The sequence below is a fragment of the Crocuta crocuta genome, unplaced genomic scaffold, assembly GCF_008692635.1.
Source record: "Crocuta crocuta isolate KB4526 unplaced genomic scaffold, BGI_CrCroc_1.0 scaffold344, whole genome shotgun sequence".
In the NCBI taxonomy this organism is placed as follows: Eukaryota; Metazoa; Chordata; class Mammalia; order Carnivora; family Hyaenidae; genus Crocuta; species Crocuta crocuta.
In genome coordinates, this window is record NW_027533081.1 from 831,100 (window position 1) to 847,673 (window position 16,574).

Below are 16,574 nucleotides of genomic sequence, written 5' to 3' on the forward strand. Positions count from 1 at the left end.
ACAATAAAGTGATCATTTACCAGTGAGTCACGCATGCTGACAGAGTAAAGTCTCTCAAGAAACATCCCTGTAAGAAATCGAAAGAAGATGGGTTTATAGCAGAATGAGTCAATGAGATCCAAAGAATGTAGAGGGAGGAGTCCTGTCAAAATCTATGCACTTTGTCCTGTGCAATACTTTATCAACATCCTGCTCAAACACACAGAAGATACACAATGCCACATAAATGCCAGGTGAAGCTAATGTGCTTTGCTAATCTATTAGCTAAGATGCACATCACATGCTGGTTTAATGTTTATTCAATAATAGAAGTGTTTCATTTCTCTACTACATTCTGTGGAGAGGGCTTAGAGAAGCTCTTTACCTTTGTAGAGAGCACCTGGGAGATTTTATTTGTAATTATGTTTCCCCAAGAATAGTGCCTGAAAGTCTATTTTTAATGGGTTTTTAAAATTTTTTTATTTCTGAGAGAGAGAATGTGAGCAGGGGAGGGTCAGAGAGAGAGGGAGATACAGAACCTGAAACAGGCTCCAGGCTCTGAGCTAGCTGTCAGCAGAGCCCAACACGTGGCTTGAACCCACATACCGTAAGATCATGACCTAAGCTGAAGTTGGACGCTTAACTAACTCAGCCACCCAGGAGCCCCTGTTTTTAATGGGGTGATCCCAGAAGGCCTAAGAAGGTTCCCATTAAACTGAGAGCTGATTGGGGTGCCTGGGTGGCTCAGTTGGTTGAGCGTCTGACTCTTGATTTCGGCTCAGGTCACAATCCCAGGGTCATGGGATTGAGACCGTGTCGGGCTCTGCGCTGAGCACGGAGCCTGCTTAAGATTCTCTCCCTCTGCTTGGCTCATTCTCTTTCTCTAAAATAACAAATTTAAAAAAATAATTAAAAAGGAACCAGCTGGGGCAAATCAGGAAAAAGCATTCTGGAAGAGGCCACTGGAGAGACAGCACAATGGGAAAGAGAAAGCAGGGATCCCCAGAAGTCCAAATTCAGGCAGAGACTGGGAGCCTAACTTGTACTCTAATAGCAATGCAAAGCCAAAGCCAAGGAGGTACACAGAGGCCTTAAAAACTCTAGTTTAGAACTGAGGTTTAGAACCTTCTAGCTACTGCACAAAAAATGGATTTGGGAGGACAAGATAGGTCAGGAGATGCTTCAGTAGTCCAGGCAAAGACGGTAATGAGCAAAACAGACAGAAACAGAACAGCTCAGGATGTTTTCCCAGGAAAACTACAGGACTTCACTATGGACGACATGTAGAAGGGAGGGGAAGATTGAGTTGCCTCTTTGCCACACTAAAAGTATCCAAAGACGGCCATCCAGGATGATGTGGAGTCTAAGAAATACTATATACAAGAAGCAATTAGAGGAATATTTAGCTCAGAGACCATTAGGCTATAAGTAAACATAAATGCTGTCTTCATGTATTTGAAGGGTTCCAATGATGTCATCAGCAACATCTATTCTATCATTAATGTGACAGTTATTAGTGTATTTATCTGTCTCTCTGATAATCCGAAAGCTTCTCAGTGGCAGAACTCACCTCTTACCTTTGTATTTCTGTTTTCTACACTGTAGACAGGCACTACAAAAGACACACTCACTCTCTGCTAGGATGCAGGCCTAACATCTAGTCTTATTTTTTGCCCAGACTTCACTGACAGGTGTGGCAAATTCCCTTCTCAATCCAGACCCTCTCATTTTGAGGCTACTGGCAGCCTATCCTGGCACTTACCCCAGAGGGCAGAGGCAAATCTCAAGGTCTCCTCATTTAAATCAAGCATTAAGAACTGGATTTTTCCTCATAAGGCAGATGTTCTGGGTTGGATTTTATTTCCTGTTTGCTTAGTCCTTTGTTTTTTAAGGTATTACACTCTGGAAACTAATACTCAGGGTAGGCTTAGATACGGGCTCCAGCAATATCCCAGGATGAGAATTCAGCATCAGGAACGTGTTTAAACCCTACCATTCATAAGGCTGTCACCCAACTTGGTAGAGACATCTGAAGGTAGCACAGTTTTTAGCATCCTTGTCTCCTCTGGACTGCCTACCCACCGCCACATCCATCTTAGACGCCCAGAGGGCCTCTGGGCTAGTCTGACTTCAGGCCTTCCTCCCCTCCTGGCCACAGTTAAAAATATTTAAATAGAAATCATTCGCGACAGTTCAAGATTACTCTAAAAGCTAGGCACACAGTTTTAAAATGTGAAGGAAAGATACCAGAAGGACTAATAAACAACTTAGAGATCTATATAATGATTCAAGGATGCATGAACTGGAATTGGTAATGGCAGATGAGACAGTGGCAGACGAGACAGTGGCCCGCCCAAAAATGTCTGTGTCCTTATCCCTGGAACCTGTGAATATGTTACCTCACATAGCACATGGATGTAAATAGGTGGCAGATGTAAAAAGGTTAAAAGGACCTAGAAATGAAGAGATAATTCTAGATAATTTCAGTGAGCCCAATGTAAGAGAGAGGTGGACGAGGAGGTAAGAGTGACATGATGTGAGGGGTTGGCCCCACATTGCTGGCATTAAGGTGGAGGAAGGGGGCCATCATCTAGGAATGCAGGAGCCTCTAGAAGCTATAAAAGACATGGAAATGAATTGTCACCTAGAGTCTCAAGAAAGGCACATAGCCCTGCAATCATCTTGGTTTTAGTCCTGTGAGGCCAGTGATGGGCTTCAATCTATAGAAATGCAAAACAATAAATTTATGTTGTTCTAAGCCACAAATTTAGTGGCTTAGAACAATAGGAAACTAATACAATTGGTCACAGAGTATTAAACAAAACTTAAAACCTAGACTGCCTATCCAGGAAGATATAAAAATTACCAATCAGATAAGCCGTTTTTAAATTACTTAATCAGATCATAGGCAATACTTATTTCCTTCTTGTTTTCTGTATTTTCCATAAAGAACATTGTTAACTTCAGAATCAGAAAAAAAAAATTTTTTTTTGAATAGTGGAAACGATTTTGCCATTTAGTGCAGATCTTACTTTTAAAAGGACAATAAAAATAAAAGGACAGTAATATTTATACTATTATACTATAATAGTATAATATAGTATTAAACTCTATAATGTATAAAATATAGAGCGCAGAAAAAAAAGAGAAAAGTGTACAGAATTTCAATGAATAGAATCTAGGTAATCCAAGAACAAAGAAGTAATGTAAAACTGAAGAAAATCTGGGTCAAATAAACTAAATGGATATTTTCTATAGACAACAGTCTCACAACTTCTTTAATTCTAACATCTTAATATCAGTGAAACATGTCCGATTTGTTTTTTTTAAGTATTTTATTTTTAAGTAATCTGTGGGGCTCAAATTTACAACCCTGAGATCAAGAGTTGCACACTCCACCGACTGAGCCACCCAGGTATACTAAAATAACTCCTATTTAACTACAACTCCGCCTCTCCCCCAGTAACTAGAATTTCCCCATGAGTCTCAAACCAAGTAGGAAAGTGTCAGCCCTGACAAAGACACCTGCAGCTATACAACACAGGCACGCCAAAGACTGAAGCAGGTACCATGTGAAACAAGAGACCCAGCAACATAAAGTTTAATCTCACAAAATGGTCTTGAAAATATGTCACAGCTCTGTGTAAATAAAAATCAAACTTATTAAATTACTACATTAACAAAAAAAAAAATCACAGGAAAAATGGAATGTGAGCTTTTCTTTTCATTCAGCATAATTTCTCTAAAGACATCCAGAATACATGCAAGTTCAACTGCTCCACTGAGATGATGCTCTCCTGGACTTCAGACCTGAGGACCTCTCACAACTCCCGAATGTATGCAGAATCAGAGATGGAGAGCTGAAAGAAGCTGCACACTCATCTGCCAAATGTCACCTTTCAGGCAGATCACGTGTAATCCTATCTTTGTTTAACAGGTTAGGCAACTAGGCCCAAGACAGGTTAAGTACAATCTTAGACAATAGGGTCTTAACTAGAGCCTCTCTCTGACTTTTGTCTCTCCCTACTCCAATATTACTCTCTCCCTACTCCAATATTACTATTCCCGGCTCATGCACCTTCAATGGCTCCACATCCCAGTGAACACTCAATGCACACTCCCAACCTGGCAGTGAAGGTCCTTCTCAATTTGCCCCAAACACCCAAGCCCCAAATACAGTGCTCACTTCTCCCTAACCTGGACTTTTCCATGGTTTTCACCTATCTGCAACATTTCATTCAACCTGCCTTATCTCCCCTATAAAAATTCTCTCCATCCTTCCAAGACCCATCTCAACTATCTCCCATTTCTCAAAACTTTCTCAAACCCCAGGAATGTGCTATGATCCTTTCCATCACACCTCCTAATAGCTCACCAAGAATAACACAATCCTCTTGATATAATTATCTTTCTAAAAGTCTTAGTTTGGAGTTACTGGTATACTTATCTTCCACTCACTGCAGACAGGACTGTGTTCCCCTCATCACTGCCCCCCACATCACTGTATCCACTGCACCCTACACATTCCAGAAACTTAACAGCTATTTAGTGGAACTAAAAGGGCCGATGTCATGGGGATTTAATGAGATGAGAAGGAAAGTAAAAAGAAAGAGGACCACTGAAACTCAGCCCTCCTACTGTAGGGCTTAACTATATGATGACATTTGTCATATAACCAGTGCTGGGCACAGTGCTGGCATGCAATTGGCACTGAACAAATATTTGCTACATCATCAAATGAATGGAGGGATGGATGGAAGAATAATCAAACTAAGTCATGTATAAGATATAGCCACACTCTCACAATCCTTACAATCCAGCCAGAATTATACAACAAATAAAAAGGAAACAGCTAGTGAATAATGCAGGTCAGAAGCTAAATGAGGAGGGTCCCCAAAAGCCTGGTACCAGGTCTAGGCTCTGATGCAAAATGCCCTTGGAAACTGGGACGCTTGTGGGGGAAAAAAGTGAAGACTTGAACCCAGGTCCTATAAGAAATCATCACATACCAGACAAAGGAAAACCAGTTCTGCTGGGTGCCAGTCTCCAAATAATGTCAGCAGTTATTGAACATTTATCAAATGCAAGGTGCTGACTTGTATTATCTCATCTAATCCTCACAATAGTGCACTGAGTAGTTATTTATTATCTTCATTCTATGGATGAAGAAACTGACACACAGAGAGGTCAAAGTCCTCAGGCAGAATAAAGCATTAACGTTGCAATTTTAAAAAATGAAAAGACGGGGCGCCTGGGTGGCTTAGTCAGTTAAGCGTCCGACTTTCGCTTAGGTCATGATCTCTCAGTTCGTGGGTTTGAGCCCCGCGTCGGGCTCTGTGCTGACTACCAGCTCAGAGCCTGGAGCCTGTTTCAGTCTGTGACTCCCTCTCTCTGACCTTCCCCTGCTCACGCTGTCTCTCTCTCTCTCTCCTTGAAATAAATAAAAAAATATAAAAAAAAATAGATAAATAAAAAGAAAAAAAATGAAAAGAAAAAAATAACACTGATTTTTTTTCAGAATTTTACAATCAAACTAACAATTTGGTTGTTTTTAGGGGGTAAAAAGGAGTAGATCCTGTCATTATTAAAGGTCGTTAAGCTCAAAATCTGGCAGAGATGGCCATTTACAAAAAAAGATCCAGAGAGGCTCTAGGCAACATTTTGAGGAGGTCGATAAGTCAATGGACCACAAAGAGGCAACAAAGGTCACTCACTTAGACTTTGCTAAGAACTCTTGATAATACTTTAACCGAAGGCTATTTTTTTAATGTTTTATTTATTTCTGAGAGAGAGAGAGAGAAAGAGCGAGAGCAAGCAGGGGAGGGTCAGAGAGAGGGAGACACATAATCTGAAGCAGGCTCCAGGCTCTGAGCTAGCTGTCAGCACAGAGCCTGACACCGCGTCAAACCCATGAACTGTGAGATCATGACCTGAGCCGAAGTCGGTACTGAAGGCTATTAAAAGAGAAAGACCGCACCGTGATTTAGACTGCCAAGGTAAAGAAATGCCAAACCAAGGAGAAAACAAGGTGCCCCCACCAAGTCTGAACGACTGGGCAGGGAGAACTGCAGATGAAAAGTCAAACATAACAGTGGGCGTAGGTAAGGTATTTAGGTCAAAATAAACCTACAATAATAGCATTACATGCTGGCTAATTAAACGATTTTTTAAAAGAATACAACTTTTGTTATCTGAAACCTCTGAGAATAGTCTTTATGGAGAAACAAAATTCCCTGAGAACGAGAGATTAAGCTTTAAGTATTAGTGGCAGTGTTTTGCTAAATCCATTTTTTTTAAATCCCCCCATTTTTGGTTAATTTTATTGGGGGGGAGGGGCAGAGAGCGAGGGAGAGAGCATCCCAAGCAGGTTCTGTGCCTGATCCCACAAACCAGGAGATCATGACCTGAACCAAGATCAATAATCTGATGCTTAAATGACTGAGCCACCCAGGCGCCCTGTTAAATCCATTTTTTAAAGTTTATTTATTTTGAGAGAGAGAGAGCACAAGCAGGGGAGGGGTAGAGAGAGAGAGAGGGAGAGAATCCCAAACAGGCTCCATACTGTCTGTACAAAGCCCAATGCACGTCTCGAACCCACGAACCCTGAGATCACGACCTGAGCCAAAAATCACAGAACAGGAAAGAGCATCCGAAACAGTCATGCAGGTTTAAGTGAAGGAGATAGAAGTAAGAATACAGGAAGTCTAAAGCAGCTGGAAATTCTGAAGAGGAGAGAGCTAAACAAAAAAATCTCCAGAAATCATAGTAAGAGTTCCCTTGAATCTTTGGTGAATACTAAGACACACTAGTATAGGTGATATTCCATGAAGTTGGAAAAGAACAAGCAGGGAACTGTGTACTGAATAGTTCCCAGAGTTCACATATAGCTGAGAAGAGTCTGAGTTACTCCCAGCCAGAGTGGAAAGCCCTCAAACCATTCAGCAGAGACCTCAAAAGGTCCATACCTTAGCAGTGAAGTTAAACTAACCTTGTGGCAAAAGCTATTATAGACCTGCCCTAACCAAGTTTTAAATTGGCTTTGTAAAATCAGCTTTGTACCTTTCCTGCTTCTGTGGTCTGAGATAGGTCTTTTGGCAGAAAACCAAGCAGTCATAGGGCTCACTTTGTTTCCTCCGCCTCTCAGGTATTGGAGTCCTGTGCTCCTTGCCCAGTGTATGAAATCAGTGGTTTCACATATTTGTCCATTTTCCTAGTTGTTTTATGGCAGGAAGGAAAATTCAGGTCCTATTATTCTCTCAGAAAAAGCATCTGAAAAAATTCCACACTGCTTCATGATAAAAACACTCAACAAACTGGAAATAGAACTTCCTCAACTTGAAAAGGGGCATCTATAAAAAAAACTCACAACTAGTATTATATTTAATGGCAAAAGGCTGAAAGTTGCTCCCCACCAGGAACAAGACAAAGATGTCTACTCTCACCGCTTCTATACAGTATTGTTCTGGAGGTTCTAGCCAGGACAATAGACAAGAAAATGAAATAAAAGGCATTCAAATTGGAAAATAAAAACTATATTTGCAGATGACATAATCTTATATATAGAAAAACCTAAAAAAATATTAGAACTAAAAAATAAGTGTAGCAAGGTTGCAGGATACAAGATCAATATATAAAAATCATTTGCAATTGGGGCAACTGGGTGGCTCAGTTGGTTAAGCATCTGACTTCGGATCAGGTCACAATCTCGTGGTTTTGTGAGTTCGAGCCCCGCATCAGGCTCTGTGCTGACAGGTCAGAGCCTGAAGCCTGCTTCAGATTCTGTATCTCCCCTCTCTCTGCCCCACCCATGCTCATGCCCTGTCTCTGTTTCTCAATAATAAATAAACATTAAAAAAAAGTTTTTAATCAATTGCAGTTAGAGTTTCAGTTTTACAAGATGAAAGAGTTCTGAAGACGGACGGTGGTGATAGTAGTAAAACATTATGAATGTATTCACAGAAACCATTTACTTTTGTTTCCTGGCACTTGTTAGCGTTTTCAATTATATTTACTTGTAGTTTTTTGTTTAACGCTTGTCTATCTCCATGACAAACTCCATGACAGCAAAACCACGGCTACTCATTCATCCCTCTAAGGGGCCCCTCCAAAGCCTGGCACACAGCAAGGGCTCAAGATTTACTGAATGAATGAATAAACAAATGTCACCATCGTTTGCTTTTATAACAGTACATATAGCCTTGGCTGGCCTAAATCCCGACTTCCAGACCAGTTTTACACACAGAAGTATTCAGGAAAAGAGAATAGCTTCAGCAACAGAGATAGAGCCCCTCAGAACTAAGTGAATAAATGCAAGTGAGATCTGAGGATTTTTACCGCCATCCAGTATTTTATCACATAAATAGTGTTCTGGCTGGCTTGGCAATGTTCACAAAGGCCAGTCCTTTTCCCAAAATTCCAAGATACATGAAAGAAGCAAAAACAAACACAAATAAATATATAAATAATGAGGACAGTGAAGTGCATAGATAAATTTCAGCAATTTAAATCAAGGATAGGAATAGCTGCTAGGACTAAAGGCAACCACATCCCCTCCCCACGAGGTACAAACTGCAAACACAGACAGCAGAAAAGAAAATCTGCAGTAAGGAGTAAGAAACAGAACCATTTCTGCCCCCTGGGGGAGTAAACAGTTACTGACACATCAATTCTAAGACTCCCTAAGGGCATCAATATAAACAACAAGGTCACACTAATCTTAATGCACATTACTCTTGGCCCTGAAATATTCAAGGGCTCTTCTCTGTCTCATTAATTCAATACAAACTCTTGAATCTGAGACTACAGGTGAAGCCATCTGCTTTCTTCTCCACCTTCATTTCCATTCTTTAAATATACTATATTTCTGGGGCACTGGGTGGCTTAGTCGGTTTAGCATCTTGACTTCGGCTCAGGTCACGATTTCACGGTTCGTGGGTTCAAGCCCACATCAGGCTCTCTGCCATCAGCACAAAGCCTGCTTCAGATCCTCTGTCCCCTTCTCTCTCTCTCTGCCCCTCCCCCGCTCTCACGTGTGCGTGCGTGTGTGTGTGTGTACGCGGGCGCGCGCTCTCTCTCTCTCTCTCAAAAATAACCATTTAAAATAAACACTTTTAAAAACTAAAAAAAATTTCTACTGAGCCCTATTACTGCTGTTCCTCATTTTCTTCTGTTCTTTGCTTTCTTCTATCTGAAATGACCTTCCCTTCCCAACTACTCCTGGCATTTACAAATGCCATCACTACCAGGCCTTCCATATTTAAAATATCAGCCAAAAGTAACCTCCCAGCAAGTGCCCACAATTCTTTCATTTTCTTACAGAATGTTTCACTTTTTTACTTTCTAAATTTTCACATACCTGTCAAGAGTCATAAAGAAAAGTTTTGGGGCCTGAAGAAAAAATTATCTGTACTACCCATTCCCATGCCAACAAAGTGCAAAACAGCTAAATATCTTCACAGAGAAGTTTTACTGAAAAGCTATATGGTCCACCACCAGCTCCTTTCTGGACAAACAACTGGCCAGCCCCCACCTATCACTACTTCTACTTATTAGAAATTATTTGAGGGTTAGGATTGTGTGCACACCTCGAATCAACTGTCAAAAAGAAAAGATACCCAGAGCAGGCACAGCCAAAAGTCAGTATCCAAGCAACAATACTTCCAAGTATAAAGAGAACCCTGAATTCAAGTATCCTCATAGCAGAATACAAGAGCACAATATCACACCATTGCTTCTGCCTCATGGGTTTTTTGGTTGTTTGTTTAATTCGTAACTTAACATAGCCAATCATGGTAAAATATCATTATCTTAGGATCAAAAGAATTTTTATGCTTGCATAGTTAGCAGGAAAAAGTAAATAAAATCCCACAACAGTGAAGGTATAGAAAAACATGCACAAGGTCTCTTGCTGATGCTATCTACCATAACTAAACACAATCCTTTGAAAACAGTTGGGCAGTAAACATCAAGACCCATCTACAATTTAACACAGGAATGTAATTCAAAAGAAGACAAAATTCTAAGTGTACAAACACGCTGTTTTATAAGGTAAAAACTAGACAGCCTAAACAGAGAAATGCTTAATTATGATCTGTCAATAGGAAATACGACATGCAGCCATTAAAATAATAAATATGGGCTATTTCTGAAAAAAGCAATAAAGTGGGGTGCCTGGGTGGCTCAGTTGGTTAAGCGTCTGGCTCAGCTTATGATTTCACAGTTCGTGAGTTCGAGCCCTGTGTCAGGCTCTGTGCTCGCAGCTCAGAAGCTGGAGCCCACTTCAGACTCTGTGTCTCCTTCTTTCTCTGCCCCTCCCCTGGTCATGCTCTGTCTCTCAAAAATAAACATTAAAAAAAAATTTTTTTTTAACATTTAAAAATTTTTAAAGAAAAAAGAAAAAAGCAACAAAGTGAATATAGCTAAACTAAAAAGAAGGTCTAAGAAATTAAAATGCTAAAGGGTTAGTGTTACCGGCTGAATTATGTGCCCCCAAAATACATATATTAAAGTCCTCATCCTCAGGCACCTCAGAATGTGACTGTTATCTGGTCACAGGGTCTTTATTAACACAAGGTGATTAGGGTAGGCCACTCCTAACAACCTGGCTGGTCTTCTTGTAAAAAGAGATTAGGATACAGACAGGCCCAAAGGGAAGACTACGTGAAGACACCAAAAGACAGCCACCTACACTCCAAAGAGAAAGGCTTCAGGGGCGCCTGGGTGGTTTAGTCGGTTAAGCTTCCGACTTTTGCTTAGGTCATGATCTCGCAGTTCGTGGGTTCGAGCCCCGCATCGGGCCCTGTGCTGACTGCCAGCTCAGAGCCTGGAGCCTATTTCAGAGTCTGTGTCTCCCTCTCTCTCTCTGACCCTCCCCTGCTCACACTGTCTCTCTCTCTCGCCTAGAAATAAATTTTAAAAAAAAGAGAGAGAGAGAGAGAAAGGCTTCAAAAGAAACCAACACAGCTGACACCTTCATCTTGGATGTCTAGCCTCCAGAACAGTGAGAAAATAAATTTCAGTTGTTTAAGTCAATGTGGTACTTTGTCATGGCAGCCATAGCAAACTAATATAGTTAATGTGGCATGATTAACGGGTAAAGACTTTTTCCTCTTCCAATTTCTTAAAATATCTTAGAGCTGGTTTAACAACAATGGTTCTAATATCATGAATTCCCTCTACTGACATGTATTTTCTCTCCTCTAACCCTATAGATGGTTGTTTTGAACATGGCCTCACAAAAGAAAGGGAGCGAGGATGGAAATTTTCAGCTTCATGAGGCTGAACAAAATGCCAATACCATGATTTTACTCCATGGCAAACCACTCTAAAGGAGTGGCTAACTATGAACTCCAGAAAACCTACTGCCCTGAGCATCAGCACATACATTCCTCCAATTAGAGATAAGAATTAGGGGCGCCTGGGTGGCTCAGTCGGTTAAGAGCGTCTGACTTTGGCTCAGGGCATGATCTCACGGTTCGTGGGTTCGAGCCCCACGTCAGGCTCTGTGCTGACAGCTAGCTCAGAGCCTGGAGCCTGTCTTCAGATTCTGTATCTCCTCCTCTCTCTGACCCTCCCCTGCTCACAATGTCTCTCTCAAAAATAAATTTTAAAAAATATTTTAAAAAATGGCAAAACTTAAAAAAAAAAAAAGAGATAAGAATTAGCCAGCTCATCTTCTGGAGCACAACTGTCCACCAGGGAGGGGTCTGGTCTGTCCCTAATGCTGCAGTGCTATTTAAACACCACATTGAGTTAGCTAAGACACCTCCAGATTCTGGCTCTCTAACTGAAGAAAAGAGACACTGTTTTAGGACATGGAAAAAGATTCTGATCAAAGCCTCCTAAGGGTGGGAAGAGGGATGGAAGGGCAAGAAATGCTGCCTACTTTTCAGTTCTGCTGGGAACTCTCCATGTCCCAGGGTTCAGGGTCAACTAGTATGATACAAGCCAGGTAAGGAAAGGCAGGAACAGCTCACCCATATCCTGGATACAGAGGAGTATAACCAGGCAGATCCATGAAGAAGCATGACAGGGGTGGCTTAGTAACATTCTGAAGACAGATGAGAAAGAGGAAAACAGGGCAAGACTAGCAGGCAAAAAGAAATCAGAGAGAGAGACTGGAAGCCGACCATACATGGAGATTCCACTGGACAAGACTCTCTTCTTGTCTACTTCTCTCCTCCCACCTCTCTCCCAAAGGGAGATGGCTGAGGACTGCATGGGATATGATCCCCCGAGGACACAGATGGTGTCCTGAGAGTGGGCCTTATGGCTATGACTCCAGTCTTAGGTGCAGTCTAGCAGCAAAAGGTCAAAGCTCAGACTTGGATCAGGGAATAGACACACAGGAGTCTTGGGTTTGACTATCTGAATACGGCAGGAGTCTGGTCACCAGACCAGTATTACAACAGTAGATGGGGGGACCTGCAGCAAGTCTGACTTGATGCTGATCACCTGAGCAACCTCATTAAAACTGCTTCTTATTGCAGCACCTGGGTGCTTCAGTCAGTTAAGCATCCAACTTCAGCTCAGGTCATGATCTTGCAGTTTGTGGATTTGAGCCCTGTGTCAGGCTCTGTGCTGACAGCTCAGATCCTGGAGTCTGCTTTGGATTCTGTGTGTCCCTCTCTTTCTGCCCCTCCCCTGCTTACACTCTACCTCTCCCAAAAATAAAATAAAAACATTTAGAAAATTAAAAGAAGAAAACTGTTTCTTATTGACCTGGCCTACCTAGCACATACTAATCAACAGTAGGTGCTCAACAAATGCTTTCTGAATGAAAGAGTGAATTAAATAATTAAAGGAAAATAAAATCTACTTAGTAGCAATAGGCTAGGTTTCACAGTCTAGACTTAATATAGATGAGTGAAGTAAGTAAACACCACTGTGGCATGTAGATAGACAAAGATAAGGAAAACTATGTCATTAATGTGCCCTAAGTGCCATAAAACTATGTCAGGGCTGCCTGATTACAAACATCTGAGGTGAGATGTCAGGTTTAGCTCAAAAAACTTAGCCTTCCTCGGCTCAACATTATCTGAACCAAGCCCCACTAAATCCTCTGCCTTGGGAGGGGGTGTGGGGAGGGAGTTGGGAAACAGAAACAAGGAAATGAGATAGAGAGAGGTTTTTCAACATTCATGTCCCCACTTAAGTCCCCACCTTCGTTATCCTGGTAGGTACTCAGAATTCCTTTACTCTTAAGAACCTCAAGATTTCCCTAGAAACGCTGAGGGCTTATTGTCAATTGGTTTAAAGTTGCGGAATGTAGTAAGCAGCCATATATTACAGGACTAAATAGTAACAATGACTCCTAGTATAATCAAGTCTTAAGATCCCAGATAAGAATAAGAATATATATATATGATGATATGTGATGAAACCAGCCACCTACAAAGGCCTTCTCTAAAAAAAAAGTTATTTCAGGGTCCCCAAGACCGCCCACATGTGTATAATTGTACTCGTAGCCAAATTTTATTACAGTAAATTATATAACAGTGAATTTATCAGCAAGAGAAAAGGGTAGGTGGAATCTGGAGAAACTTCTGCATAGGCTTCCTCATGCTCTCTCCTTCCTGTAAAGGTATACACTGAGCATGCTCCCTTCTACTGTAGCAAACAATGTAGTGACATATGTACTATGTTTGTACCTAGGAAGTCCAACAGAGACACAGTACCCAAGGTTTTTATAGACACAGGTACTGTCTGCCTAGCAACCATTAAAATCCCAGAGTCCAAGAAAGAAAGCAGGTGTTCAGTACAAATCACATTAATTGTACAGAGTCTAGGCACAGTGAAACACTCTTATCAGTTAGGAAATTGAAGGAACAGTTCAGGTGCCAAGTTCCCAGATGTGAGCCCAGGACCAATCTTGCAAGCAATCCCTTCTGAAGCCTCAGGCTTGCTCTGTTAACTCTTTTCTGATTTGTAAATGTTGCCAATGAGAATGAAGTACCTCCCAAACTAAGAGATGGTATTGGGCAGCTGACAATCTAAAAAATACATTTTTAAAAAATGTTTATTTATTTGGGCAGGGGGAAAACACAGGAGGAACAGAGAGGGAGAGAGAGAATCCCAAGCAGGCCCCACGATGTCAGTACAGAGCCCAATGTAGGGCTCAAACTCATTAACTGTGAGATCATGACCTGAGCCAAAACCAAGAGTCAGACACTTAACCAACTGAGCTTCCCAGGCACCCCTAAAAGCTGTATTAATTAGTTGTAGAATATACTGTAATTTTGACAACTGAAGCAGTCACTATAAAATACAAAGCTAACAGCACTGCAATTACAGAATGTTCTTGTGATTATCCAAGAAAGCTGAAGAAGGCCAGTTGAGCATAAGGTGCGTTTCTCAGAATTACTGAGTGGAAATAGGTGCCCTGCTAGAGCTGCAGGACTGTCTTTTTTTCCCCTTAATTTTAATGTTTATTTATTTTTGAGAGATAGTGCACACACCCACTCATGTGAGCAAGGGAGGGGCCGAGGGAGAGGGATACAGAGTATCTAGAGCAGGATCCATGCTGTCAGTGCAAAGCCCAATGTGGCACTGGAACCCATGAGCCATGAGATCATGACCTGAACCGGTCGGACATTCAACTGATGAGCCACCCAGGCGCCCCTGCAGGACCGTCTTCTTCTTTTTTATTTATTTTCTATTTTTTTTAATGTTTTATTTATTTCTAGGAGAGAGAGAGACAGCGCGAGCAGGGGAGGGTCAGAGAGAGAGGGAGTCACAGACTGAAACAGGCTCCAGGCTCTGAGCTGGCAGTCAGCACAGAGCCCGACGCGGGGCTCGAACCCACGAACCGCGAGATCATGACCTAAGCGAAAGTCGGACGCCCAACCGACTAAGCCACCCAGGCGCCCCAGGACAGTCTTCTTAAAGATCACCCACTCCCCTGCAATCTCTTCTCTCTTCTTCAAGTCCAGCAAGCAAACTTCTGATAGGATTTTTGGTCCTCCTCCTAAGAAGAGAATGTGCTGACCAGCTGGCATGAATTTTACTTGATAAGCCAGCACTGTGGTCCATTACTCAGGCTCATCCAATGGTAACAGTTCTTAATCATTAGGTACCCATGTGCCTGCCTAGTGTCATTTTGTTGATCCTCATAATACTCTTAACAAGTATTGACCTTATATTTTGCAAGAGAAACCAAACGATCATATTGGGGAACTGAGCTACCCAGAGTCACACTAATGCAAGCAAACAATACAGGATTAAAATTCAGTAGTCCTATCTCTAGAACTCATATTCTTTCCATTCTATTGAATTCCTCCCTCAGTCAGAAGTTAGGTTGACATCAGTCTCCCAGGATCTGCTTACCCTGCGGGTAAGTGAGAAATCAGGTTTAAGAACCCACAAAGCCAAGGAAGGAGTAGGTCACTATGCCAGAGTGCCTAACATAGCATTTCAGCTTCACCATTCACCAGAGCCACAAAACTACTCTCAACAGCAGCAGGCAGGTCTCCAGTCTCCCTCCTCTTAAACAACAGATCTCTTTCCACCTGCCAGAAAGATGTGTGAAAAAAGAATCCCATCCCTTCAGTGCTAATACACTTTAATGAGTCTCATCACACCACTGGGGTCCACAGTGGGGAAAGAAAGCTGACATTTACTGTTCATCCATTCTGCTCAGGCACTTTATGCTTTGAACTCATGTACTCAAGAACCACTTCATTTCACACATAAGGAAACAGGCTCTGAGAGTTGAAGTAACTTGCCCAAGAGGACAAATAGTGACAGTGCGGGGACCAAACAGGTCTGACTCTAATATCTGTTCCTTCCACCATCCGAGCCACATCTTTGACTTGCCTTTCACTTTTCTCCCAAGGAAAAGATATTCCCAGCATAAGTTGTCCTTTCTCCTCTGAAGGAATCCTGAGTTCAGTTCTCTGCCCATGACAGTTCATTACCCTTTCCAGGCCACTGTCCCTTCTTCAAACACCATCTTTTTACCCGTCTAATGCTCCCTCTAGACTCACGGAAAAACAATGCGCAGATCTGCACTTCAGAAGGCACTTCAGATTTACTATTCCACTTGCCCTTCACAACATCATGAAGTGGGCAAAGCAGGTGAAACCAACCCCATTTTACGAGAAAGGCATCTCTCCAAGGTCACGGAATAAAAAGCAGAGGGGGAGCAGAGTCCCAGGTGTTGACCCTAATCCTTTGCTCTTCCCACTGCTTCTCACTGCCTGCCGCCCCTGCTCCCGCCCCTGCGATGTCACAAGGTGCCCCCTCGGCTCAAATCCCGGCCTGCAGCTCATGAACCTCGTACGCCACCCACCCGCAACGTCCCTACCTGCTCTGCCCACTCCTTGCCCAAATCCCCCCACCCTAACCCCTCTCTCTTCAGCAGCGCCCTCTGCCCATCGGCCTCCTCACCCCGCCGGCTCCCTCCCCTCACACATCCCTCCTGTCAAAGTGCAGCTCGAGACTCCCGCTTGATCAGGCACAGACCCTCGCTCCGCCTCTCCGCTTCACCACCCTAGACCGCTTCTCCTGTCAGCTCGCGGCCCGCGCGGCCAAGGCTACCTTCTCCAATGATGCGGGTCTCTGCACTGCCAGGGAGCGGGCCAATGACAGGACCGTGT

At 42.5% G+C, this 16,574-nt stretch overlaps 1 protein-coding gene and 1 non-coding gene across 2 annotated transcripts in view; one reads left to right on the forward strand and one right to left on the reverse strand.

The window, feature by feature from the left end:
- Positions 1 to 16,568, reverse strand: part of PI4KA (phosphatidylinositol 4-kinase alpha) — a 120,372-nt gene extending 103,804 nt beyond the window's left edge. Inside the window, exon 1 of the mRNA XM_077745944.1 lies at positions 16,516 to 16,568. The gene's annotated coding sequence lies outside the window, so the exon portion shown is untranslated. The remainder of the gene's footprint in view (positions 1 to 16,515) is intronic.
- On the forward strand, positions 11,394 to 11,480 carry TRNAQ-UUG (transfer RNA glutamine (anticodon UUG)). The gene has a single exon. It is a non-coding gene; the product is annotated as a tRNA-Gln (tRNA).
- Positions 16,569 to 16,574: the final 6 nt, after the last annotated feature.